General features: G+C 53.7%; 1 protein-coding gene across 5 annotated transcripts in view; it reads right to left on the bottom strand.

Annotated features, from left to right (window-relative positions):
* Pik3cd (phosphatidylinositol-4,5-bisphosphate 3-kinase catalytic subunit delta) overlaps positions 1-26334 on the bottom strand; it is a 43998-nt gene extending 17664 nt beyond the window's left edge. For 2 of the 5 annotated variants that reach the window (XM_005334753.5, XM_040287895.2), the window contains exons 1-2: positions 26172-26334; positions 6609-6727 (exon numbers count right to left, since the gene is read on the bottom strand). The gene's annotated coding sequence lies outside the window, so the exon portion shown is untranslated. Of the gene's footprint in view, positions 1-6608; positions 6728-8539; positions 8718-26171 lie in introns of those variants that run through there. The other 3 variants (XM_078025230.1, XM_040287894.2, XM_078025231.1) reach the window with 3 other exon arrangements.
* Between the last annotated feature and the right edge of the window lie 279 nt (positions 26335-26613).

The following is a 26613-nucleotide window of genomic DNA, read 5'->3' as shown; positions in this document are numbered from 1 at the left end:
GGTTCAGATGGGCTGACCTCACCCCTGGCCACTAAGAAGGCATGGGACACAGGCCCATCAGAAACCAGAGCTCCCCTCTCCAGGGGCTGGATGGGACATGGGAATGGAACTCAGGCTCAACCTATCCCTGGAGGTTGCCTCCAGGCTCCAACAATCCCAGGATGGGCATGTGACTGGGTTTTGGTGTCAAGACTTCCTTCTGGGATAGTAAAGACAGAATATTGACCCAGATCTTCTAGGAACCATCTGCTGCCCTCAGGGGCAGAACCTGAGAAGAGAGGGACACAGAGAAAAAGTGGAGACGGGGAACACAAATCTGGGCCCCAGGATGTCACTGATTCCCTGGATCCAGCCGTGCCTGCAGCTCAGCCTTTCCTTCTTCCTTTCTGGCTTTTCTCTCCAGAGCAGTCTCAGCTGGGTTTTCTGCCACTGGCAGTCTCTTTCCATGAGGGCAGCGCATGTTTCCTCTTGGGAAGCTTCTGGTGTTCAGAAAGTTCCTTCCTCAGAAGCCAACCTGCCTCTGTGACCAACCCCTGTCCTCTGCACTGCCATCTAGAGGCACACAGCCAGCGCCCCTGACCACCATGACTGATGGAGGACCCCATCCAGAGCCTCTGGTTAGCTCAGAATTCCAGACTCTGCCCAAAGGGTCTGGAAACAGTGTTGTAATGAGAACATGGAAAGGTAGCGGCCTTCAGGGACTCACTGCAGGAGAAGCATAGTCTTAAAGTGTGCCGTGCCCCCTCCCTCGCCCCCAGGAAACTTCCTTGCTGGCCACATCACGGAGCTCGCTGCCAGCCCTCCAGGTACTTCCACCGTAAGCCTCGTCCTGTCGGCCTGTCCGGGAACATTCCTGACTGAATTTGGGCCGTCTCATCTCCTACCTGGCTCATGCCTTACTGGACTTTTATTTTGCATATGTCACTCAGTCTGAGAATCATTCCTTAATTCCACTCGTATTTTGGAGCTGGATTAAGTGCTAGGAATTGCAGCAGGAGCTGGAAATAGGGTGGTGAAGGCCCTGGAGGAGCTCACACCCTGCAGGGTGACACTGGCAAGGAAGAAGGTGGCCACACGTGGCACCAGGGGAGGGGAGGACAGGGCCATGTGGCACTGTCCTGGAGAGTAGCTGGGGGCAGGGGCACCACCTGTAGGAGGCTGGGAAATGCCCCCGAGGAGAGGACCTGGAGAGAGGCTGGAGGAGAGACACGGTGGAGACGGGGGACAAGGTCAGCGGGACTGGGTGCTGCACAACCCGGAGGTCGGGTCAGCACCTGGGTTTCTGCTCTACGTGGGTGGGCGGCCCGGGAGGGTTTTAGGCAGAGCAATGATGGGATGTGACAAAGCCACTGGCAGCGCTGCCAAGGGACTGGGGAGAAGCAAGGTGACGGTTCCTGAGCCAGCACTGGACAGTACGGGAGTCCAGCACGCTCCCCAGAGGACGGGGTTCAGATGGGAGGAGGCAAGGCTGGCCGCAGGTCTGGCCCTGGAGACTGCAGGGCTGGTGGCACTGCCCGCCCAGGGAAGCAGAGGAGAGCAGGCCCTGGGGGTGTGGCAGCAGGCCGTCCCTCCCGGACCCGAGGAATCCGAGTGCTGACTGACACCAGTGAAGACAGCCAAAGGCCAAGTGTCCCCGTCCAGGGCCCAGGGAGCCATCTGTGGGGTTGTAGAGATATACCTGGGGCGGGCAGGTGACAGATGGGGAGCCGTGGGGACAGGAGAGACGGCCCAGACAGAGGGCCAGTGAAGGCCAGGAGCACCCCAGGGGCGAGGTGGCATCCTCCCAGGACGGAGCCCGGGCAACCCCTCCACCCCCACCTCCGCCCCCTGGAGCAGACTGCTCTGTCCACGCCTGGCTCTAGGAAAGCCGGGAAGCAGCACGGCACGGGCTCCATTCCTCCCACCTCTCGGCCACTCAGTCCTCAAAGGCAGCTGGGGACAGCAGAGCCATCGACTCGTGGGTCTCCATCGCAGGAGACCACTCCTCCCTTCCAGTGTTCTGGGGTGTTCCCGCTGGCTGCTCTTTCTCTAGCCCAAGGCCAGCGGACATCTGGGGTCTGCCCTGGGCCCTACACAGGCAGCAGAGGAGTTCCACACACGGTGGCATCCGGGCTCACTGCCAGCAGCAGGAAAGCTTCTGTGACTGCTGAAGATCCTCCTCCAGATGAAGCTGCAACAGTCACTGGTCCCCTAGGCCGATGGCCCCGCTGGCTGGGGGCCTGGCTGAGCCCAGGATGCCTGAGGGATCCCCTTCCTGCCTCTCAAACCTCTGCCAGGGCTCTGGGCCGGCACCGTCCCAGTCTGGTGGACTCCACTGCCTCACACTGGCCATCACATGACCAGGCAGCACTGCCCAGCCTCTGCCAATTGTAAAGATGCCCTTTGGGACCTGCAATCACACGTCCTGGGGAATGGCTTTCCAGGGGAACACAGGAGTCACTCGGGGCACGGGGGAAGGCAGAGAGGGACAGAGGTGACGTGGTGTCCTGCCCATCTGCGGGATGAACAACTCCCCGAGGGAACCCAGGTGGTGTGTGCCACGCTCCCTCCACGTCGCCCTAAGGAGTCGCCACGAGCTGCTGCAGAGCAGGAGTTATGCCTCCAAGTCTGAACCCAATGACAAGGTGTCATCCCCCTTCTGGATACCAGAGCCGAAAGGCACAACCCACCTAACCCGAGAAAGGGGGCCTCCGTCACAGAGACCTCGAGAAGGCAGTGAAGCACACGGTCCAGGTGTCTAGCCCAAACCCAGCCTGGGAGGGTGCAAGACCAGCAGCCACCTCAGCGAAAGAGAGAGAGGACACCCTGCAGAGGCGCCTGTGAGGTAGGTGACGATGACCTCAGGGGTGGCCCGTGGCACCACGCTGAGTGGGCGCAGTCTGGGCTGGGCTCCTTGACCTGGGCGGACGCCTCCAAACGCCCTTCTTACCACTGGGCTGATTGCGGCCTCTCCCCCGTGGAGAATTCTGAAATTGGCACTTTTCCCATTGCCCAACCCATGTGGGCAAGTGAGTGGGCACTTCAGGGTCGGAAGTTGCCTCGCCAGGGGGCCCGCTTCCCAGCAGAGCTCCTGGACACTCTCCAGGAAGGAGGTTCCAGAAACTGCCATCTGGCTCTGTCTACCACGAAAAGCCCAGAGTCCCTGCGACCACCACAGCCTCCTGGAGACCCAGGAACCGCGGCTCGGGGAGGCCCTGGTCCTTGGCTCGGTCACTCAGCAGACGTTTCTTTGAGTCCCTTCTAGGTGCCCAGTAGGGACGGGATGGGCACCACCCCTGCTCCAGGGAAGTTTTAGTCTAATAGAAACAGACACAGGCACCAAAAGAAAAGAAAATTCACATCTAAAAACATGTGTCTAATGCACTATTTCACTTAAATAATGACGAAAGAATTCTGGGTGGGGAATTCCTTTTCCTTGGAAATTGGAAACATCTATCCATTTTCTTGTAGCTTTTAGTGTTGCTTTTGCTTTTGAAAAAGTCCAGGGCCATTCTGTTCTTGGATCGGTATGTGGCTGGCTTGCTTTCTTCTGGTGACTTTAATTCTATCTCCGGAGGATTTTTGTTTCATTTTGTTTTTTTGAGAAAGGGTCTCACTATGTTGCCCAGGCTGGCCTTGAACTCCCTGGCTCAAGTGATCCTCCTGCCTCAGCCTCCCATGTCTCTGGGACCACAGGAGCCCAGCACCCTGCCAAGACTATCTCCGGAGTTTGGAGAATTCACCATGATGTCCCACGCTGCGGGCCTTTTATTGCTGGGTCCTGCTCAGAGATCCTCTTCAATGCAGCAGCGTCTCTGGTTCTAGAAGTTGTTGCTGTATAATTTCCCTTCCTCCATTTCCCTCCCCTCTTTTTCCTTGGCCTCCTGTGAGATGAATGTTGGGCCTCCTACACTGACTCTCTAATTTTCTCTCTTCTCTCCTGTTTTCCGTGTTTCAAGCCTTTCTATTCTCCTTGCTGGAAATTTTTCTCTTTCAACTCTTCTGTTGAAATTTTCACTTCTGTTATCATAGCTTTAAAATACCCAGCAAGAGTTTATTTTATCAGGGTGCCTATTATTATTATTATTATTATTAATTTTTAACAGCCACCTTGGACTTTGGGCTCCTTTTCTTCTGTTTCCACGGGTCTCTCTTTGCCATGGCGGAGGTCTCAGCCTGGGCGGGACGATCCTTATCCACCCAGTGTAAACCTACTGTGCACAGCTGGGGGCTGGTCACTTCGTAGGATTCACAAAGTAATGAACCAGCGAATCAACAGGCTCCCCTTCAAAGCCGGTATCTGAGGGCCATTTTTTTGGTGAGGTTTCCTGAGAGGGAAGCTCTTCAAAGCCCTGCCCGAAGGCTGGGTGCCAGCCAGAAGGCCATGTTCTCCGGTTCCATGTGCGAACCTCCAGGTGATCCTTCTCCAGTGTGAGGTCTCCCCTGTCCTCAGCCGCTGCCCTCGCAGCCTCTCTGTGTCAAGCTGGGTCTGAGCCACTCACACGCCTGCAGGAAATGCTGTTTTCTGCCTGGGTGGAGCAGAGAGCCACCGGCTTGGCTCTGTGACTTGGGGCAGGGTCTGTTCTCTAACCCACCCGCTCCCACTTCCAGCCCTCCCTGCTGCCCGCCTTTGGGAACCCTTGCTGGTCCTGAGGGCCCGTCAGCTGGCTCCCACCAACCAGGCCAACACTCTCTGCCCAGTGTCTCACCCATCTGCGACCCTCCACACAGCCTCCTCTACCATTTACTTCTCTGTTTTCCAAGGGACTTAAATATTTTTACTTCTTTGCTTTCATTTTAGTGGGATTTTGAAACAGAGTAGACATAGGTATTCAATCAGTTATGTGTATGTGGAAGTCCATAGTGATCTTGGGTTGAACCCGAAGTGATTAACCACTGAGCCACATTGCCAACTTTTTTTTTTTTTTTTTCCATTTTGAGACAGGGCCTCACTAAGTTGCTTAGGGTCTCATTAAGATGCTTAGGGCCTCACTAAATTGTTGAGGCAGGCCTTGAACTTGCCATCCTTCTGCCTCAGCCTCCCTGGCTGCTGGGATTACAGGTGTGTGCCCCTGTGCCTAGCAAGTCTGTAGTAATCTTTAGCAATAAATGAAAATCAAGATTGTTCTAGAGCTGTGGGGACTGAATCCAGGCTCATGCATGCAAGGCAAGTGCTCTACCACTGAGTTACATCCCCAACCCCTGAATCTAGTTTTATTTCTTTTTTTTTTTTACTTGTGGTGCTGGGGATTGAACCCTGGTCCTCAAGCATGCCAGGCAAGAGCTTTATCAATAAACCCCAAGCCAGCCCTTTTTATGTTGAGACAGGCCCTTGCTAAATTGCCCAGGCTGGCCTTGAACTTGCGGTCCTCCTGCCTCAGCCTCCCAAGAAACTGGGATTACAGGTGTGTGCCACCGTGCCTGACCCAAAAAATATTTCATAGAAGAGATCCTGCAGGAGTGGGGGAAACACTCCGCTGAGGAAACAAGGGTACTGTCTTTGGGGGTGGGATTATAGAAGAGCGAGCAATGCGTGCAGTTTTTTCTGTGTTGCAGATTTTCAACAGTAAATATTTGCTTTATGAATAAAAACGATGAGGACTAAAATTACTATTTTAATTTTCTGAAACAAAGATCAAGATAGTGCAAACAGATGTGTAGAAGAAACTCATCCTCCAACACGGGCCCACACCACCCACAGCTTACACCTCTGATCAGGAGAGTAGTGGGTTCTAAAGAAGCAAGTAAGTTCTGGGATGGCCTCTCCTTCCTCACAGTGGCTCTGTTATTATCTGCTTTATAGGTTAAGATTCTGTAAATATTTTACTTTTTACAAGAGACACACAACCAACAAGGAAATCTGAAAACAACCAGAGAAGACCTAGAGACAAAACTCTAGAGATGGTACCAGGCTCTAGCCCTGCCCTTTCCATTCTGAAATGACGGCAGCTGCTCAGAAGGAATGTTCCAGGTGTGTTCAGGACACAATACCTACCCACAGAGCTTGCAAGAGGAGTGCTAGGCCTCCCCATCATAGAGCTCAAGAACTATGCCAGCTGCCCCGGGCCCTTGGTTGGGAGTATTAGCCAATGCCCAGTCAGCGTCAGCCTTTGGCCTTGGTCTCTCCATTTGCACAGTGAAAGGACTGCATCTCCCAAGTCAATGTCCTCAAAGCTCTGAAGAGCATCCTATCAGAGAATCAGTGACTGCCAACATCTTGAAACAGAGAACAACCCCACCTAAGGACTCCTCCGGAAGCAATACTGAATTTTAAAATTTTAATCCACTTCCTTTGAAAAAAAAATGTTTTAATTTTTCTCTCCCTAAACAGGTCCAAACTCCTACAACTGGCATGAGTCAAATACCAAGGGCTCCGGGACTCCTCAGTACAAAGCCATCCCAGGCAGCAGCATCCTTCTCTTGGGAGGCTGCTGAGGTCTAGTTCACTTCCTCCCTGGTTTGCTCCTGGCATAAATGTGGGTCATTCTCTCCCTTTGGGCCTGCTAGTCCTATGGAGAAGTTCTTCTTTAGTTGGAGTGTCAAGGAGGGTGGATTTTGTTCAAATTCTTTGCTACAAAACAATATTTCTTCTCCCTTCCCCCAAACACTGCTTTCTTCCCCCAACCTACCTCTCTGGAATGAGCCAAGAAAGACCACCAGCAAAGGCCCCTCTGCCTGGCAGGTCAAAGGTGCTTTGGCATCAAAGAGCATCATCCCACCCTTGCCCGACTCTGAGCTCCTTATTTGTCTGAAAAAAAAAAAAAAGAAAGAAAAAGAAAAACACATGTAGAATGAAATCTCAGAAGCCTCCTATGCATTCTCTTGCAGGACTCCAGCCTAATAGTGACTCTTCGCCTCGGGTTCCCTTCTTGCATGCCAGTCCTGTTTTGCTTGATGGGCCCGTCTCGCCACCCGTGCCAATGCCACCCCCCAGTTCCCTTTGGTGGTCCTGAAGCACACCACCAGAGCATTCCCAGAGCCTGGAGCAGGGCTGTCTACGGATGACTCAGAAGGATTTTTAAGAGCTGGTTGTTAGTTTTGTTTGATTTTTGAAAGCAAAGTAATTGGTCGGAGCCATGCCTGGGTTCTAATTCCATTTGGTGGCTGCAGAAAGTAGGTTCAGGAACTTGACCTCTTGATTGCCCATGTGGATCTGTTTTCAAAGCCCAATCTAAAGGAAAAATTCATTCCTTTTGGGCTGGAGATGAAAGAGAAGGATGTGAGGGAGGGGCCACCTGCTCATGGCATCTGTGATGTTTCTTCCTCTACCTAGGGCACTCCCAGAAATACTGACCCCTAAGAGGGGAAAGAATGAGAGAGAAGAAAGAAAGAGAAGACCTGACAACACCAGAGCTCCAGCCCAGCTGGGTGAATTCTAAAAGTAGGATCTGTCCCTTCTCTCAACCCTGGCCCTGGGCACAGCTGCCTCCACAGTGGACCTGGACCCCAGCAGGTGAGCTGGGAGGGCTCCTGAGGAGCAGAAAATCGGAACCACTGGCTTCTCTATGAGAGCAGCGCCTCAGGAACCCACTGGAAAAGGCGTGTGCTATACCAACACATCTCCCAGGGGCCAAGCAGAGCCTTCTGGGATGCCAGCCCAGTTCCTGGAAGGATGCTCTGGGGACCCTGCTGCAAGAGCCCAGGAAGGTGGGTGTGGATGGTGCCTCTCCTCGCCTTCAGGGAGGATAGCCAGGACTTCCCAAGACACTGCCAGGGGAGGATTGGAGGCCGAGCTAAGGGCTAAGGAACAAACAACTCCCGCTGCTGATCGATAAAAAGACAGGGCTATGTTGGAGATACCAAGACACCGAAGAACGGCCCAGGGAAATGAGAGGGATCACGGGAAAGCGCTTTCAAAACAGGAAGGACAAAGCAAAACGCGTGATGGAGCCGAGGGGAGGAAGAGTAAGTGAAGGAGGCAAGGAAAGAATTTATCCTCAGGAATTCAGGTCAGGAAATGAGAGGCCAGGCCAGAATTCACACGAGGGCGGCCAGGGAGAAGGCGCGTCCTGGGAGGGAGCTGGCCCCGACTTCTGGACCTGCCCTTCTCTAACCCCTCTGGGTTCAAGGGCAAAGCTCTGTAGGCTACGCCAGGGAGGTACCGAGCGGAGGATGCTGAGTCCGAATGGGGGCAGGGGGAGGGGAGGACGCGCACAGAACTGCCCGGTCCCTGGCAAGTAAACAGCTTGTCCCGAACAGGCGCGTCCCGGTCTGCGGTCCGCGGAGGACCCCGCTCATCCCATCAAGGGCGGCAGCCGAGATACTGGGGATTCCATCCTCCGGTCGGCACAAAAGGATGTGACCCGATAGGAGAGGAGAGCATCGCACGGCCCCGCCAGAGAACCACAGCGCGGGCGCGACCCCCCGCCTCGCCGGCCTCCTCAGCGGGGTCCTGTCCACCCCGGGATGCGCCCGCCTCCCCCAGCCCCCACACCGCGGACCCCCCTGGCCTCCCGTTCACCCCGCCCCAGGCCGACAAAGCCCAGCGCTGGGTGGGGCGGGGCACTGCTGGAGGGGGGCGCTGGGACCCCGCAGACGCCCTCACAGGTGGGCTTCGTACCGGGTGTCGGTGCCAGGGGTGGGGCTCGGTCTCCCTGGAGACGGTTGCCCAGGGGACACGGCGGGCGGGTCCCGGAGTGACCGGAGGGCGCCAGCCTCCGGTGGCGGCGCGGAGACCGCAGGGCCTGAGGGCAGGCCCGCGGCGCGAGGTGCCGGCGAGCGGGGCATCGGCGGAGGGGCGCGGCCCGGGGCGGGGCTGGACGGGGGCGGGCGTGGGCGGGCCCGGTGGGGCGGAGCCGGGGCCGGGGCGGGGCCAGGGCCGGCAGCGCCGCGGGCACCGGCCGCAGAGGCTCACACCCCCAGCCAGGCGAAGCAAGCGCCGAGCAAACGCAGCCAGAAAGCCTGGCGAGACCCGGGTCGCTCTGGGCCGGGCCTTCGGGGTTCTTCCCTCGAGCCCCAAGATCCGGAGCAGCCGCAGGACGGGGACTCCGCGCACGACGGTCCTGGTCTCGGTCTTAAAGCCTTAAAACCAGCAGATAGCAGGTGCCTTTGCAAAGAGAGTGAGGGCTGGTCATCTGCCAAGCGCCTCTGCTCCCGGCTCCCACCCGAAAGGGCGGAGTACACACCGGGTCACAGATCCGGAGCCGGGGTCGCTCGCGCGGCGGTCCAGCCCTGGTTCTGGGCTGAAATCCAGCCTCGGGGGTTCCCCTGTATTGTCGGATTTAGAAAATAAGTGGGTTTAGCCAGGGCTTTCACTAACAAATCAATTCATAACAAAGAGCTGGGTGAGCGCTGGCAGGTCGCTGGCGCCGGGACAGCTGGCGGTCCTTGCCCCTGCCTTCTGCTCCAGCGTTCCGGTTTTATCCAGGCACCTACGCGGCAGGTGGGCACGGTTCTCCCCCGACGGTAAATGAGGAAATCCATGAGCGAAGGTGAAGGACTCCTACTCTCGCGTCCACACTCACATCTTGACCCAATCCGCAAGGCCAGCCTCTCAGTGGCAAAACAGCCCTGGAATCCCCTAGAACCCCTAAACTTGTCGCTCTGCAGCGACTCAAGTCGCCCTACCATGTTGCTTCGGGCCCACAGACCTAGACTTAAGCCTTTGTGCAGTGGAGGAGGAGGACGGGCAGGGGCTAGAACCCCCCACCCAGGGGGGCGAGTGTTCGAGGAACGCTCCTTGGCGGTGCTAACTGCTGTTGGTGAGGCGCCCAGGGCGCGGCGGGTCCACCCCAGTGAACAAGCCCCAGGAGCATCCCTCGTGCGAGTGAAGACAGCAAGGGGAAAAGCCGTCCGAAGCTCTGGGAATATCGAAGAGACGAGAGAACCAGGCGGCGGGATCTGGGAGCTGACATCCCAGACGCGCAGCCCCGGCCAGGCGCTTTCCGCGGCCACTGCGTGTCCCCTCCACTCCGCCACCCAGGAGCAACCCCAGGGGTCCCGGTGTTTGGGTGGCCCAGGAGGAGAGAGGACCGAGGGGCAGGAAAAGATACCCCCCCATGCCATCTCTAGATGTTACAGACACTCAAAAATACCCTCCTTCTACTGCTCAGACCCCTGTCACACGCTCGGACGCAGACCACAGACGCCGCAGTCCGCGCTCCACACAGCCTCACCCGCCCTCCCACCGAGCACTAGGCTGGCCGAGCGGGCACTGTGGGCGGAGCCCGAGTCACCGGGTGGGGACCGCCCCCGGGCCCCGCCCCGCGCTGCCAGCCCCTCCCCGTCACTCCTCGGCGGGGGCCTGCGGGGCCAGTGTGGCAGCGCCGGGAGCTCAGATGGCAGCTCAGCCGGCTGACTTGGCCAGGGTGTGAGTCCCCTGCGGGTCGCGCGGTACCGATCGCGCCGGGGTTTCCTAGGAGGAGAAGTTACCGGTAATTACGGCCGGACCTGAGACCCGCAGGCCGACTAGGAAGAGTTCTGTGACAGGCACCTGGTTGCAGAGGCACGTACCCTAAACACTCTCCAACCGCAAAGAAATTTTCCACAGCAGATGACACCGACGGCCGCTCAACCCCCCGTTCCCCACGTGAGGGAGTCCTCCTCCCCAGGGCCCAGTGCTTCAGTGGTCCCCCCTGCTGGGAGATTTCCTTTTTTTCTTCAACACAGATCTGAGTGAAAGCCAGACTCAACGACCAGTCCCCATCAGAATTGGACCCAATGACCTGACTCGGATGCAAATTGGAGATTTCAGGCACTAGTTTCTCCGGAGCCGAGAGGAAACTCCGGGAATCTTTGAAATGGCAGAAACTACAAAAAGACAGAGGTCCATATTAATCATGAAGATGTGCTGGAACTGTGCAAAAATTCTGGGAAGATACAGACCATAATAACTTGGAGGAGAATTAAATGGCATAATAAGGTACACGGGAAGTCTCTAGGCAGTGCCTGGTGGGCAGAATCAGTATTCGCTCTTACACAAAGGAAACAGACGCCAGGGGACCTGGCTGGCCCAAGGTCACATTAGTTGGTGGTGGAGAGAGAAAAAGTCTATAGTCTCCCGATTCCCTGATTCATGGCTCGTGTAAGTCCTTTCTAAAACCATGTGAGGGGGTAAATAAATCAGTGTAGTCAGTAAATAAATGTGTTTCACTCCTGTTAAAAAATCAGAGTAATTAAAGAAATTAGACTTCTGCCCCTCTCCTTGCTACTGCCAAAAGGAGTCTATCCTCCAAGTTCCCAAGCCTAAGGCAAAGGCTCCTGTTTCCTTTCCATCTGAGTCCCTTTCCACTCAAGGAGTTCATTTGCCAGGTCACCTTGCCCTGATGCAATCTCAGCCTCTCTCAGCCACCCTCAGATACCCGCCACAGCCCTGTTGGAATTCTGCTTCCCTCTTCCTTCTCACATTGGCATTCACATTCCTGGGTACTGTCACATACAGCACTGCTGAGTTGGAGACAAGACCAGGAAAGCTAAAGTCAGGGGAAAAATAAAAAATAGATGTAACAACAATAACCAGTTCAAAATTTTGTTATAATTCTATTAGGACAATAGAAGAGCTTATCAAAATCCTCCTAGAAGTGAAAAGAGAGCTTCCATATTGATTCACACAAACTCCCTATCCCTTTATTACCTTGAATTTGTTTTGTTTTGTTTTATTGGGGACAGGGTCTTCCCATGTTGCCCTTTCTGGCCTCAGACTTCTGGGTTCAAGTGCTTCTGCCTGGGTCTCTGAGTAACTGGGACTAGAGGTGCACGCCACCGTGTCCAGGGCTCCCTTGATGTTTGTATTCTCAAAGCATAAGGATGAGGGAGCCTAATTACAGGAGGCTCTGCTCCCCTGCCGCCCACACATATTTTCATTAACCTGAGTTCGTGCTCTCCAGTTAACTCAAAAAGTGGCTCAACTGTAGTTAAAAAAACAAAGTTAATTGAAATAAAACCTTTTTTTTTTTTTTTGGTCAATTCCCCAAGCCAGACCAAAAGTCTGTCTTAACTGATGCTATTAGAATTCGTGACCTAGAGCAGGAATGCGGAAAGAACAGAAAAAAAAAAAAAAAAAAGGATGACTGTGCTCGTTCTTTGGTGGGTCAACCAAAACAGCATGCATGGTGACATAGTGACAAGAGTACGACTCTGGAATTAGACTCAGATTGCAGGCAGTTTCCTAAGCTCTGCAGGGCTCTGTCTCCTGTCTGTAAAAAAGGTCACTCAGAAAGGGTCACCAGCACAGAGGGCTGGCCCGGGAAGGTAGAAGCCAGGATCAGCCAGATGGCACATGAGTGGGGAGCTTCTAGCAGCACCTGGCCAGGGCCATCTAGATGTGCTGCACCTGTCTCCGTTTCTGCCAGTTTCAGGGTCCTGATTCAAGTATGTGGTCCTGACATCCTTACATCTGTTGTGGATGAAAAGACATTCTCCATCATGAAAAAGGCCAATGGCGAATACTTACTAGGAAAAAATTAGAATAAGGAAATAAGTAGGTATAGCATGAGTCAGTCTCCAAGCTTATGAAAAGATGCCTCAGGGTACCTGAAAGGGATTTTCTAGAATCTCCTTGTAAAACCTCTAGCTGTGTTTGAGAAACCGCTGAGGGCCAGAAAATTAAACTAATGACTGGGAAAAATGCTAAAAAAAAAAATGTGTCCAAGTTAGAAGAAGGTAAATAGGGGCTGGGGTTGTGGCTCAAGGGTAGAACACTCGCCTAGCCCGTGCGAGGTGCTAGGTTCGATCCTCAGCACCACATAAAATAAATAAATAAACAAAATAAAGGTATTGGGTCTGACGACAACTAAAAAAAAATATTTTAAAAAATGGTTAAAAAAAGAGAAGGTTCATAGAATGAATCTGGCAACATTAAATCAAGTATAGTCACAGAGCTGTACTTAAGGTCACTCAGGGGACAGGTGATTTGCCTGAGCCACACAGTGACATGCACAGCAGTAAGTTCCCACGTGCTGACCGTCAGTGCCTGAGAGGTGCTGCTTCCGTCCTGATCCTCAGGCCCAGGCACCAAAGGCCTGCTGCCCAGCTTGGCCCCATTGGGAAGTGTGGAAACCTTAAGAAATGGGGCCTAGAGGGAGTCCTAGGCCACTGGGGGTGAGCCCCGGAGGGGGACTCTGGCACCCCAGCCCCCTCCCTACCCATTGGCTTCCTGCCGGGGAGGTGAACATCTGTTCTGCCATGATGTGCTGCCTCTCAGGCCCCAGAGCAACGGGGCCAGTGGATCCTGACAGAAACCTCCAAAGCCATGAGCCAAAATTAACCTTTCCTTTGTAAGTCGATGGTCTCCGGTGTCCGCCGTAGTGCTAGTAAGCTGGCTAAGGCAGGTATTAGAACCATGGCAACCAACAGCAGCGGCTACCGTGTTCTGCCACTGCGTGGCAGTTATTGTACCAGATGCTTTGTATTTATGGTAAAGGTTTGTAAATCTGCCAGCGAATTCCGCAACACTCCTCCTGTTGGCAGGTGACATCTATGTTCCTTCTCCTTAAATCTGGGGGAGCTGGTGATGGCCTTGCCAGAGAAAGTTATGGCAGCAGTGGTGCTAAGTGACCGGAGAGCTCAGGTCCTGAAAGCCAGGCAGCTTCCACCTCTTGGAGCTCTGGGCCGATGTAGAGCCTAACCGACCCAAAGCCACCATGATGAAGCCCAGAGGAGCCAGAAAGAAGTGCCAGTGTAAGCACTGGGGTTGCCAGTCCACCTGAGCCCAGCCTTTCTTCATCCTCACCCCAGTCCCCGACTGAGGGAGGAGACCTCCAGATGATTCCAGCTCCAGCTGTTCAATCACCAACCCTTTGAGGGTCTTCCCAATGGACCCCAGACATCACCGAGCACAACCAGGCCATGCTGCTGAGCTCTGCAGAATTCCTGGACTGCAGAGCCTTGAGCATAAATAAAACATGCTGCTTTTCACCTCTAAGCTGGGGAAGGCTTGTTGTTCAGCATGAGATACCTGGAACATTGATTACCCCATGAAACCCTCAAAACAACCCTGCCAGGTAGCTATGATTGTCAGGAGACTGAGGCTAAAGACTTACCAAAAGCTACCCAGCAAGTGGCAGAGGAGTAATCAGCCCCCTTCAACCACCCCTTAAGACTGCTCCTCCTGCCCCGGTTGCTGAGAGGACCCTACTCTGCCCCTCAAGACAGTCTCAGGGACTATTTAGGAAAGAATGTGGCTCTGGTGACCTTTCTTTGGATGGTGTGACCCATCACAAGGGTGACTGAGTTTAGAGGAAACAGACTCAGTTTCCCACACGCCATGCTAACAAGCACACCTCTGACCCCGGAGGTCCCGTGGGTTCCCCACTTGAGCCTAAACACCAACCAATCCTGCAGCAGACACCAAAGGGCACCCTCCACTTCAACTGTGGCCTTATCTGCCAAAGATGTTAAGGCTCAGTCACACAAGATAGTCCCCACTTGCAATGTAACCCCCTCCTTGGCTTCGACCAATTTGCTAGATGAGCTACAGAACTCAGGAGAGGCTATTCACACTCGCTGGCTCTTAATAAAGCCGTAACAGAGGTTGAGGACGAACATCAGAGGAGGAGATGCCCAGGGCACGCCCTGCGGGAAGGTGTACGGAGCTCCTGCGCCTCTCTGGGTACCACCTCTTTGTGCTCTGCCATCCAGAAACTCTCTGAAGCTGGTTCTTTGGGGTTTAATGGGGTCTTCATGACATAGGCACGATGGTCAGATCATTGCTCCCTTTTCCTCCCTACACTTTGAGGGCTGGGACTGAAAGTCCCAAATCTCCAATCTCACCTTGGTCTTTCTGATGAACAGGCCCATCCCGCAGCTACCTGTCAACTCATTAGCATCCAAAGAGACATGGATTACTTGGAAGATTCCAAGGATTTTAGGAGTTCGTATCCTAGGAAACGAAGAGAAAGACCCAATATCTATTTCACAATATCACAGTGACCCGGGGAAGTGTGTGGGAAGTGCCAGACATCCCACTGATCCTGGGCCTGTGCTGAGCGACAGTTGTTCTTGATAACATAAATGAAAGAAAATCCCAAAACTGTCTCATCAATTCCATAGAAACGTAAATAAAATCCACAAACACCTGGAGAAGTCATCCACCCAGACCAGACGAGCAGAAGTGGGCAGATCTGTGGAACCAGACGCAGGGTCCTATCTGTCCACGTGGGAAACCCAGGAAACTTCCTAACTGCAAACACAGAGGGGGTTGGCTTGACGCTTAACCCAGCAACAGACGCCAGACAGCTCAGAGCCGATTCAAGAGTCCCAAGCAGTCCCAAGAACAAACTGGCTGGGTGTCGCTAGGGCAGTTCTGTGTGTGAAACTGTATCTAGTTTTGCACCTTCCGAGAGCTACTCCTTTGTGTAGCAAGAGTTTTGGTCTGTGTGACCAAAAGAAAATGGCAGCATGACGGTATGTCACCTTCAAAATTAGGTCAGGAAAGACCGTGGGGCTCTGATCTTGGGGTCTGTGGCTCTCGAGCTCATCTCTGGCTCTGCATAAGCCCACAGCCATGCTGTAGGGACACTCAAACAGTTCCACAAGGAGGACTGGCACCTCTGGCCCACAACCACTGAAGCCTGCTAGATACCTGTATTCCCAACTCACTGTGAGAGGTCCTGGGCGAGAACCAGACCCTGCAGACTGCTCCCAAATTCCTGACCCACAGAGATAATACAGGAGATGATGCATCTTGTTGTTTCAGCAGCTTTGTCCCCGGGTGATTTGTTGCAGCACAATGGACTTCCACACTTGTGAGTGAATAAATGCTCGGGGCAAACAACCCTTCTGGTAACTGTAGGAGTCAGATCCCCAAGGAAGAGGCAGCACGCTCAGGAAGAAAGACCAAAAAGTCACAAAGACCACCTACAGTCCAGAAGACTCACGTCCATAGAGACGGCGGGGATGGCCAGGGGCCGCGGGAAGGGGAGGAAATGAGGGGAGAGGCTACTGGTGCAGGGGTTCTTTCTGGAGGGGTAAAAGTGAGCCAAAATGGATTCTGGTGACAGCTGCACAATCCTGACTACACCCCAAACCAACAAACGTGTGCATTAAATGAATCGCACGGTATGTGGATTATATCCTAATAAAGTTTGTTATTCTAAAAAAGGAGGAAGGAGAAGAGTCAGGAGGGGCAGTGGCATCACAGGGAGGTGGGCCACCTGCAGGCCTGGGGAATCTCCCTGTCACTGGAGTGGAGGAAAGTTCCAGGTGCCTGGGAAAGAGGACGGGGTCTAAGGTCAGCTGACTGGTGTCAGAGAGAGAGCCACAGAGATAAACAGGTGGTGTGGCTGGCTCCGCACCCACCGGGTCCACTTGGCCAAAGGGAGTTGGCTTGCCAATCTCACAGGGACACCCTGCCTAGTCTCAAGCCGCTGGGCGCCCCAGAGGTGGGGCCTGGACACAGTCCCGACTTCTCATCCCCTAGGAAGATTCCATCCACTCTAAACAAGGCCCACAGAGCTCATTCCCACAGGAACGCGTTTCCAGGAGCCCAAGCCAAGGCCCTTCACAAAGAAGAGGGGGCCCAAACCAGAGGCTGCGGCTGTCCCTGAGGATGGTCCTCTTGTAAATGAGGTCCTTCTACAGTGGAGAGTCACCAAATGACACAGGAAGTTGGCCTTTGCCGAAAGCCTTTAAAAAGAAGTTTGTAAATTTAGGACAAAGAAAAGGATTTAAGCCATGTGAGGAGGTGCACGCCGGTAATCGCAGCTACTCTAGAGGCTGAGGTAAGAGGATTGCAAGTTCGAGGCCAGTCTTGGCAATTTAGGGAGACTCTATCTCAAAATAAAAAATACAAAGGGCTAAAGACAGATCAGTGGTAGAACTTCCCTTAGGCTCAATCCCCAGTAATGCAAAAAAAAAAAAAAAGATTTAAAAGCACAGGGTAAACTCATACAATATCTTACTTAAGAGGTAGTCATGGTCAAGGTGGAAAAAAATTCCAAGGCAGACTTCCAACAAACCCTAGGGCAAGTGGATCTTTAAAAAACAAAACAAAACAAATAATACCTATTTTACTAACACTATATTGCAGAAGAATACTTACTTCCTAGGAAATAATATTCCTATTAGCTGGGTGCAGGGAACACCGTCTGTAATCCCAACAGCTCGGGAGGCTGAGGCAGGAGGATCGTGAGTTCAAAGCCAGCCTCAGCAACTTAGTGAGGCAGTAAGCAACTCAGTGAGACCCTGTCTCTAATAAAATACAAAAAGGAGCTGGGGGTGTGGCTCAGTGGTCAAGTGCCCCTGAGTTCAATTCCTGGTACCAAAAAAAAAAAAAAAAAAGCAAAAAGCAAAAAACCCTCCTGACCCATAAGTTCAACATGGTGCCACCTGGGGCTCCCTTGGGTTCTCTGCATGAGTTTGCTGAGTCTGCTCCAGGCTGTCACCAGTGCTCACCTTAGTGATCACATCCTGCAATTCTTACACCCGTGCCTGGAACTCGGACGTGAGGAGCAAGAGCTCTCTCCATGACGATGAAGGCAAATGTTCTACAAACCAGAGGAAGGGAACCCGCTCAGACTTTCTGTTGAATGGGACTGGGAAAGAGGTGGGGTCGAAGGTCAGCTGACAGGGCAAGACAACTGCAAAGACTGTGGAGAATTATAAAAATGTAGAGGAACCTACTAACTCAAACCAAAGCTGCAGCTGCGCCTCCTGTGCACAGACAAGCTCCAAGTTAAGAGAAAAGGCTTTGATTCGTGGTGTAGCCGTTTCTGGGTGCTCCGTCTAGACCCAAGCTGGAGTCACCCAGCCTACGAGTCACCTACCAGTCACCTAAGACATAAGGGCTCCTACTGAACTGGGCATTTCTGGTCACGATCTGTCTGATCCTTCTTCATACTATTTTCAAACTAAGGTTGGAGTCTCTGTGCTGGGAGTAGCGGAAGCCACAGGAAAAAAACATAAACATCTTCCCAGAGCATCGATTTGACACAAGAGTTAGGGGGAAATATTCTTTATAGTAAAATAAACATGCATGTATCATGGAATAGAATGTAAAATTGATGTTAGTGTTAAAAATAGAACCTTGAAGCTTCAAAGCAAGGTCATGGCTGGGGTGGGACATCGCAGACATCACAGGGTTATGCAGCCCGACTCCTCTGGCCAGGGGAGCGGGTGGGAAAGTTGGAGAAGAACGGTCCTTTGGGGTCAAGGTTACTGCCAGCTGCCTGCCATCTCCCAGCTACATCTCCCTGCCATCTCCCCAAAAACCCACAGCAAGGGGGTCCTGGAGTGGCTGCTCTGGAGCCGCTCACCCTCCCAGGAACGGTGACTCGCTGTGGTGGCTCACAGGTAACAGGTCAGCCCACATTCCACTTCTGTGGTCAAGGTCAGCGGATGGCCCACCTCACTAGTGAGCTGTTTTTGTTTTTGTTTTGTTCCAGGGATTGAACTCCAGAGTGCGCTACCGCTGAGCTACATCCCCTGCATTTTTTTTTTTTTTTTTTTTTTGACATTGGACTCACTAAATTGCTGAGGGCCTTGCTAAATTGCTGAGGCTGGCCTCGGACTTGTGATCCTCCTGCCTCAGCCTCCCGAGTTGGGGATTAGAGGTGTGTGCCACCATGCCTGGTATGTGAGCCGCTCTCACTGTCCAGTCCAGGCCCTGAGAGTTGGTCTGGGGACTGCTCTTGCCACTAGCCGAGGGGAGAGAGGCCTGGATGAGATTTTATCTCTAACAGATTCCTCTGATGTCCAAAGCACCTTCGAACATCAAACGGCTAGAAAAAGCTGAAAAAACTACACCGTCAAAAGGCTGATAAAGAACAAAGCAAATTACTCTCCACTGACATATGCCCTGTGCATTCTGAATGAGTCATCCCTGGAAGGACAGAATGAGGTAGGTTTGGATAGGGAATGTCCCCAGAGGCCTACAGGTTGAAGGGCTGCCCTTAGCCCCTGGTGCTATTGGGAAGTGGTGGAACCTTAAGAGGTGGGGCCTCGTGAGAGGTCTTAGGCTCAAGAAAGCGGTAGTAAGAATCCTATCTCTTTTTTTTCCCCTATATTCCGTCCATCACAAGAACAGCTTATCTACCACATGTTCCGTGTCTTAGACCAAAAAACAAGGGAGCCAACCAGTCATGGGCTGAAACCTCTAAGCCTGTGAACTAAAATAAACCTTTCCTGTTTTCAAGTTGATCATCTCAGGTATTTTGTTACAGTGATGGAAAGCTGACTAATTTAACATGCCCTGCAAACTTCAACGACTTACAACACAGATATCTTTTATGTCCCACATCATGGGCCTCAAAGATTCATTCATCCCATGGCAAAATTGTAACTTCTGAATGGCCATAACCCACTACTAGTTTTTTATCACGTTTGATCTGCATGACAATCCAATGAAAGATATCATCATCCCCCATCTTCAGATGCCAGCCTGCTGGCTTATGCAGTTCATCAAAGTCACATGTGCTTTAAGTGTCAGAGCCAAGACACGAACCATCTGTCTAATTCTAAAGCTCTTGTTTGTGATGCTGACATTAAGCCACCTTCCATTCATTTTCCCCAACAGCACTGCGGGGCAGAGGAAGCCAGCACATCTTAGGCAACTGCCAAGCATGAGATGGGCTGTGCTTAATTTAAAAATAGGCCACACTTCAACGCTGGTTTCCAAATGACAGCAGATGAGTCGTATTATTCAAATATTCGTCCCACCACACACGCAGGGAAAAAAGACTCAGGCCCCTGTGCTTTGCTCCTGCCTCAGGAACCAGCAGAGACAGGAGGCGTGGTCTTTGAGCTCAACCTCCCATTGGCTCTGAACACATCTTTTTCTTTTCTTTTCTTTTCGGTGCTGGGGATCAAGCCCAGGCCCTTGTGCACGCAAAGCAAGCACTCTACCAACTGAGCCGTAGACCCAGCCCATGCACGAGAAACTTTTCTAGTGGGTTTTTTTTTGAGATGGACAGGTAAGGGGGAACGCTGGGGGATTGGTGTATTTTTTGTGCATTTTTGTTTTCCTCTAGAAGAAATTTCTCATAAGAGAGTTGATTTGTGGCCAAGATCCTGGTTTCATCAGCTTGCTTCTCAATGGCAGGTCGGCTGCAGGAGCTGAGGCCGGCTGAGGCCCACTGGGGATGAAAGAAGAGAGCACTTTACTCTCAGGGGCTCCAGGAGCTGACATCAAGGGCCGCCACCTGGATGGCCGATGACGCTCTAGGTCCCGCCCCCGTGACATCCACGGGGCTGCCTCAGTTTCCCAAACTGCACGAAGGAGCATGTGGATGTCGACAGTGGAACAGCCCCTAAGATGAATTCTGGAAACGACAACAACAACAACCTAGTAGTCTTGTCTCCCATTTCCATGCTATGGCGAGAGAACCAGGGCCCTGGAAAAACGGCCCTGTGAGGGCCTTGGGATTCCCGAAGGCCCGTCACAGCCCTTCCCCATCCGCTCTGTGAGGTGCGCATCACCCCAACATGGGATCATTTGCTTGCTCCGGGGATGCTCACGGCAGGTCTAGCCAGACAGCCAAGGACACTCTGCATTTGGACAGAAGAGTCAGCCAGCTCCTCGTCCAGGATCATCTGCATCCAAGGCGGAAATATCGATCCCTATGCTTAAATCCAAATCCCTTTGGCTTATATGTAAGCCAGTCCTCCTTGTTAAAGCACCATGTATCTTGGGGGTGAGAATAACGATAACGTCAAGAACACTCAGCACTGGGTGTGGACGGCACGCCGCCGGGCGATGTTAACATTATCTAACTTATCTCATTAAATTCACAAGACAAACCTAGGAACAAGTCCCATCTGCTTCATTTTACAAAGAAATGGAGGATCCGGACTTAAGTAATCCCCTCAAGTCACACAGCCAGGAAGTTGAAGGGCTGCGGTTCAACTCTGGATCCATCAACTCCAGGGTTTAACGACCACATTACATGGCAGCCAACGCCACCCAGCTCATGACCAGAAAGAAAGCTATTTAACCTCATTAGCAATCAAAGAGATATGCTTGAAATTACTACCTTTTAGGACTATTAGCAAAACATTTCCTTCAGTGTTATTGGAGGCCGACAAGGGTGTTGTGAAACTGTTGTATGTCACTGGGATAAATTGGCGCAGGCTTTCTGGAAAACCACTCAGCTCCAAGAGCCATAAACACGTTTGATGTCTTTGATGCAATAATTCCTGGATACGGGAAAGGCCACATGCCTGAAAATATCAGTTACAGGGTTTGGGGAGTGGTGGTGTGTGTGCATCTGGAAGCAAGACCAACCTCCCTCAAAGGGGATGCTGGAGGGGACGATGGCACCCCTGCTCTGGGACCCTTACAACACACCAAGACAGGGTGGCTAGGTGTGAACCAGTGTGGAAAGGCAATGACAAATGAAGAAAAGCCAACTCAAAAGCACATGCCTAGCTGCCCCGCAGAATAGCCAGCCGGGTGCAGGGCCCACACCCCTAATCCCAGCAGCTCAGGAGGCTGAGGCCGGAGGATCACAAGTTCAAGGCCAGCCCCAATCAATTTAGTGAGGCTGTGTCTCGAAAATTTAAAAAAGGGCTGGGGAGGTGGCTCAGTGATCAAGTGACCCTGGGTCAATTTCCCAGAAATCCCAGTCCTGGCTCCGAACACCATGTGGCAATGCCCCCATGACCCCCACCCCTACATCAACGATGTCACCAAGTTTCACTAACAGGGCTCTGACTTTGCTGCCCTGCCTGTAAGAAACCACTCATCCTGAGTTTTACAACCAGACTTGAGCACTGTCCCCGTGGGGGGAGGCAGAGATGGAGGCAGCACCCCAGAGAGCCCTGGAGCCCCCCTCACCCCACTCAGGCTCCCCATATCCTCATCCTTCTCTCCTACAAGCTTCAACGATGGGAGTGGGGAGCCCCAAACCTCTAAGCACCACCAGGCCCTCCCCATGAAAGCCTCGGGTTCCGTGAGTCAACAACTACTTCCGGGTTCAGTGAGCCAACCACTTCCCAAGGCACAGCCCAGAACTGGGCCCTGCCCCCACCTCTCCTGGAGCTGAACAGCCCAAAATGTGGGGGCCCTGTGGCCTCAGAGAGGGTGGGTGACCCTGGGCTGGGAAGCAGCCCTGCACAGAGAAGGGGCTGGGGAAACCAAGGTGGCCGAGGGTCAGGAAGAGCAGTCTGGTGGCTGCGGGGACCCCAGGGGGTTGGAGGAGGATGGCAGTTGGCAGAGCTGACCTGGACGGTGGCCGCCTGTTCCCAGAGCTGGGGAATGGGAAGAAGGCGGAAGGCTCCGGGCAGTGCTTCCGCAGGGGGACTGAAATTCTGGTTCAAGGTCACCCAGGGTCAGGACAGGGCAGAGGCAGGCAGAGGCACTCAGCACCTTCCTCAGAAAATGCAGAAAGAAGCACATCCCTCTATCCCTAGGGGGCCAATGGGTGCCCCCACCCTCGCCTCTCCCCATCTTAACCCACGGGAACTGTGCACTATTTGGAAAGACAATTGTGTGGGAAAAGGGTCTTTGGAGGTGCAGTTAAGCTGAGGATTTTGAGAGGATTCCTCCTGGATTACCCAAGTGGGCCCGAAACCCAAGGACCAGTGTCCTTATGAGGGACACAAGAGGAGACACAGTCACAAAGATGAGGCTAAGTGAGGACAGAGACAAAGACGGAGTGAAGCACAGGCCAAGGACCACCCAGGGCCACCAGAAGCTGGGGGAGACCAGAAGGATGCTCCCTCCGCTCCCTAACCCTGACCCTAGAGCCCCTGGCAGGAGCGGGTTCCTGATGACGCTTTGATTTCAAACTTCTGATCTCCAGAACCGTCAGAGAGGCCGTATCTGTTGTTTTAAGCCACAAAATGTGTGATCATTTGTTCCGAGAAATGAGTGCGGCGTCCCTCCAGGACCTGAATCCCAGGCAGGCTGCTCCCGCTCTGGCTTCTCCTGCCACCCTCTGTGCCTTTTCCCCAGTGGAAGTTATTTCCCCGGGTGTGAGCAAACCTGACACACCACTCTGGAACTGCCACACCCAGGGCTTCCACAACTCTCCCTGTGCTCAGAAAGCAGGTGACCTTGGAAAGCACCCATTTCCAGGAGCAGCCTGGCAGAGGAGGTGGTGAGGGTGTTACTTTAGGAGAGGGAGGAGGGTTCTCGTGCAGCAGGAAAGGGAAACGTAACTGGCCCCAGGGACTGTGCTGGCCCTCAGGGAGGGTAGAGTGGACCATATTTTGGGGTGTCCTGCAGAAAGCACAGAGTTGGGCTGCAAAGAATGAAGAGGAAGGCTCCCAGGTTTTTATTGTTTTGTTTTTTCCCCACCTTGAAACCAGCAGCATTTCTGATATGATGGCGGGGGATTTCCAGCAGCCACATTAATGACCATTGGGTTTTAGCGTGAACTACAAGAAGAGAGGGGAGGCGTGCAAGCTGGCTCTTCTCAGGATGCTAGCAGCAGCACAAAGATAATGTTCTGTTCCCTGCTAAACAAGCCGTCCCCTGCCATCCTCTGGGTTGCTGTTAGGTGGATTTCCACTGGCCTTGTGGACCATCCCTCAGCCCTGCTGGGAATCATGCTCGTCCACTGGGGGAATAGAGGAAGTGGCCCTCCTGGCTGACAGAGCTTTTCTAAGGTCTCACATTAAGGAAACATTTGCTGGGGCCCTGAGCTCCACCATCAGACCCACAGAGCAGCTGGCCTCAGGGAGGGAGGGAACCGTTCGCTAAGCAAAATAAGCCAGCCAAAGGGGAATTGCCTCATGAGCTGCACATTCACTTCTCCCTTTAACTGTGAAATTGAAGAAAAACAAGGTGAAGCAGGAACTGACCCCTCAACCTCACTCCCACCCCCTAACTCCCCGCAGGCAACAGTCCTAGGCACACAACCCAGCTGGGTCTGGAGGCTGCTGGCCACACTGTAGAGTGTGGTGTCCCGTGAGCCCCTCGGGGGCTGGTACCTCCCTGCCTGCCTGTCTCCCTTAGCACAACCCCTAGCTCCAGAGATGGTAAACACTCTGGGGGCCAACACTCTGGAGTCCATAAAGCTCTCTTGCTTGAAGTCCACAGCTTAGTGCCCTCACATGTTTTTGAATTCTTCCTTGGCATGGACTGAGCTGCAGAAATGCAGTTTGTCCTGTAGAGGGGGAGATCAGTGTGCCTCTGGAGCTGAAACCCGAGTTCCAGAAACATCGATGTTTGCAGTGTGGCCAGTGCTCTCCTTCTGGAACTCCAGTAGTGGGCATGGAGGGGGAGAGGGGCTCAGAAGCTGGGTGGTCTCTAGAGCAAGCAATGGCTGGTAAGAACACTTCCCCCTCTACACCCCGAGGTGTCTTCCATTAGGCAGAGGAGTTGGGGAAGCACCACAGAGAAACAACCCAGAATGTGGCGGGCAGTCTACTCCCCGAGATCAACAGAATCCTGATATCAAGCAACAAAACTCCAGGAGTGATGGAGTTGCCTGCTGAGGGGTTGGCACGCAGGCTCTCCAGTGAGCTGAAGACAGCTCTATTTCTATCTCCTGGTATTTGCTCACAGACACAAATCAAAAGAAACTTGGTCCCCACTTAGAGCTTCAATCAAACCATGTGGTTTTACAAGGGAGCATCAGGGGTAACTCCAGGCAGAGTCTCTGGGAAGACCCCCAGGCCTCCCCAGCACCTCACCAAGAGAACTACCAGGACCAAATCTTTTCTTTGCCCTCGGGGGCTCCTCCACTGGGAGACAGGATTCTGGATCAATTATTTGTAAATTGCCTGAAGAAGTGAATTATTTAACCTTTCCAAGCCTTCCTTTCCTCAACTGTAAAATGGAGACAACATCACTCAGCTCCTAAGGTTGTTTAACTGCTAACACATACATAAAAGGGCAAGTCTCTGGGGAGAAAACGTCCCTAAGATACCGTTCAATTAACAAGAACACCCAGGCACAGCCAGGCACCAGGGCCTGTCCAGCTGTTCTGGAAGAGAACGGAGGAATGGGTCTCGGGTTTCCAAGTTCCTTTGGAGCAGCGAACCTTCCTCTTGCAAAATCCCGAGGGAGGAAAATACAGGCACACCCGCTCCCCATAGACGCAGGCCCAGGCCCCAAGTCCCAGAGGGTGTTGCCAGATGGGGCTTCTCAGGATCCCGGGTGAAGAAGCCCCACCTGATAGTCTGGTGGGGCTCAAGGTCCCTTCTTCTGGGGACACAGGAATCAAGGGAAAGTTGCTTAACTCACCAGGCGCTGTTAGCAAACTGGGCAGATCCCAAGGACAGCGAGCGGTGACCCAGTATGTGGACCGCCCCAGGGATCCCTCCCAGGCCCCGAGAATCACATCCCCACCTCTTTCCCTCCGAAACGCGCTTTCCCGAGCCTCCCACCAGTCCTTTCCCGGTTCTCTGACGCCCATCTCCTGGCCAGGGCAAAGCGCAGTCGATTGTTCGTCCCCTCCACCCCCGCCAGCCCACGGAATGCCACCCCATCGCTCCTTTGCTCGATCTCAAGGATGAGATGCAGAGGAGGAAGCCTAAATAAAAACAGGAAACTATTTTTTTTTAAAGTCTCATTCAGACTGAATTACGGGTAAGAGTGTTAAAAAAAAAAAAAAGGTCCGGAAATGCAAAGCTGGAGGCGGTTTTGCCGCTGTAACCCGGGCTCAGCCGCAGATCTGGTGGCTGATCTCGCACTCGCCACTGCCGTGAACGCGGCCAGCTGCGCGGGCGGGTGGGGAGAGGGAAGGAGCCTCGCGTCCTCGCTCGCTCGGGAGGGAGAACCCATAGCTTTCGGCCCCGGCCCCTTTCCAGCCCTGATCCTGTCTCATCGAGGCTGGGAGGGAGCGCAGCGCCAGGACGCAGGGGAGTTGTGCCCGGTCCTCCGCGCCTCGCCGGACGCACCTGGGCGACACCGCTCGGAGCGCAGCCTGAATCTCGCCTCCAGTCGGAGAGGCCGCTTGGTCCCGCTCACAAGCGCTCGGAGACCGGCATTCTCGAAAGCGCTTCCCGTCTCCTCGCGCCTAGGTCGGGCCGGAACCCTGCTGCCAGCGGGGAGCTCGCGGTCGGGCTCGTCAGGGCGCACGGTACAGGCGCAGGGGAGCTGCGTGCGCTCCTTTCGGCAGACGCACAAGGGACGCTCCGTGCTCCCGGTGCAGCCCCGGCCAGGGTCCACGAGGCCTAACCTCAGGGTGCCCACTGCCCGACTCTATAGAGACTTAGGGTGACGCCAGGGTCAGCGCGCACGAGCTGTGCATTCGGGGAACCTGCCCGCGAGCGGACCTTGCGGTCCAGAGCGCAGCTGTCCGCCTCCGAAGCCCCAGGTCCCTGTCCTCTTCCCACCTCGCCAGACGCAGCCAGGGAAGCGTGCTTACCGGTCGGGCGCAGCTGGCAGGAGCTGGGGCGGCTCGGCCCGGCGGCCGCACGGAGCGAGGGCGCTGAGCGCTAGTGCGCCTCGAGGCGAGGAGGCGGGGCGCGGTGGGGACCGCCCGCCGGCTGACAACCCGCACACTCCACTTCCCACTTTGTTTCCTTTTGCTTACAACAGGAAAAACAAGAGGTCCTCCTGCACCTCGCTGGCGCCCCGCCCGCCCCACGGCCTGAGGCCAGAGGGGCAGCGTCCTGGGTGCTCTGGAAGCTGCACCTTGCCCTGCTTCCAAACAAGTTTTCTTTCTATACAAAGGAAACTATGAACCCATAAAACCTCCAAATTCACACACTGAAGAATTTTAATAGGGATCCCGAGAAAGCTGGAGGGCGGGGGAGGGAGTAATCTCAGCTCTCACCACCCAAAGAACCCTCCGAGTGCCCACGCAG

The sequence above is a fragment of the Ictidomys tridecemlineatus genome, chromosome 11 (assembly GCF_052094955.1).
Source record: "Ictidomys tridecemlineatus isolate mIctTri1 chromosome 11, mIctTri1.hap1, whole genome shotgun sequence".
In the NCBI taxonomy this organism is placed as follows: Eukaryota; Metazoa; Chordata; class Mammalia; order Rodentia; family Sciuridae; genus Ictidomys; species Ictidomys tridecemlineatus.
This window is presented reverse-complemented; position numbering and strand designations above follow the sequence as displayed.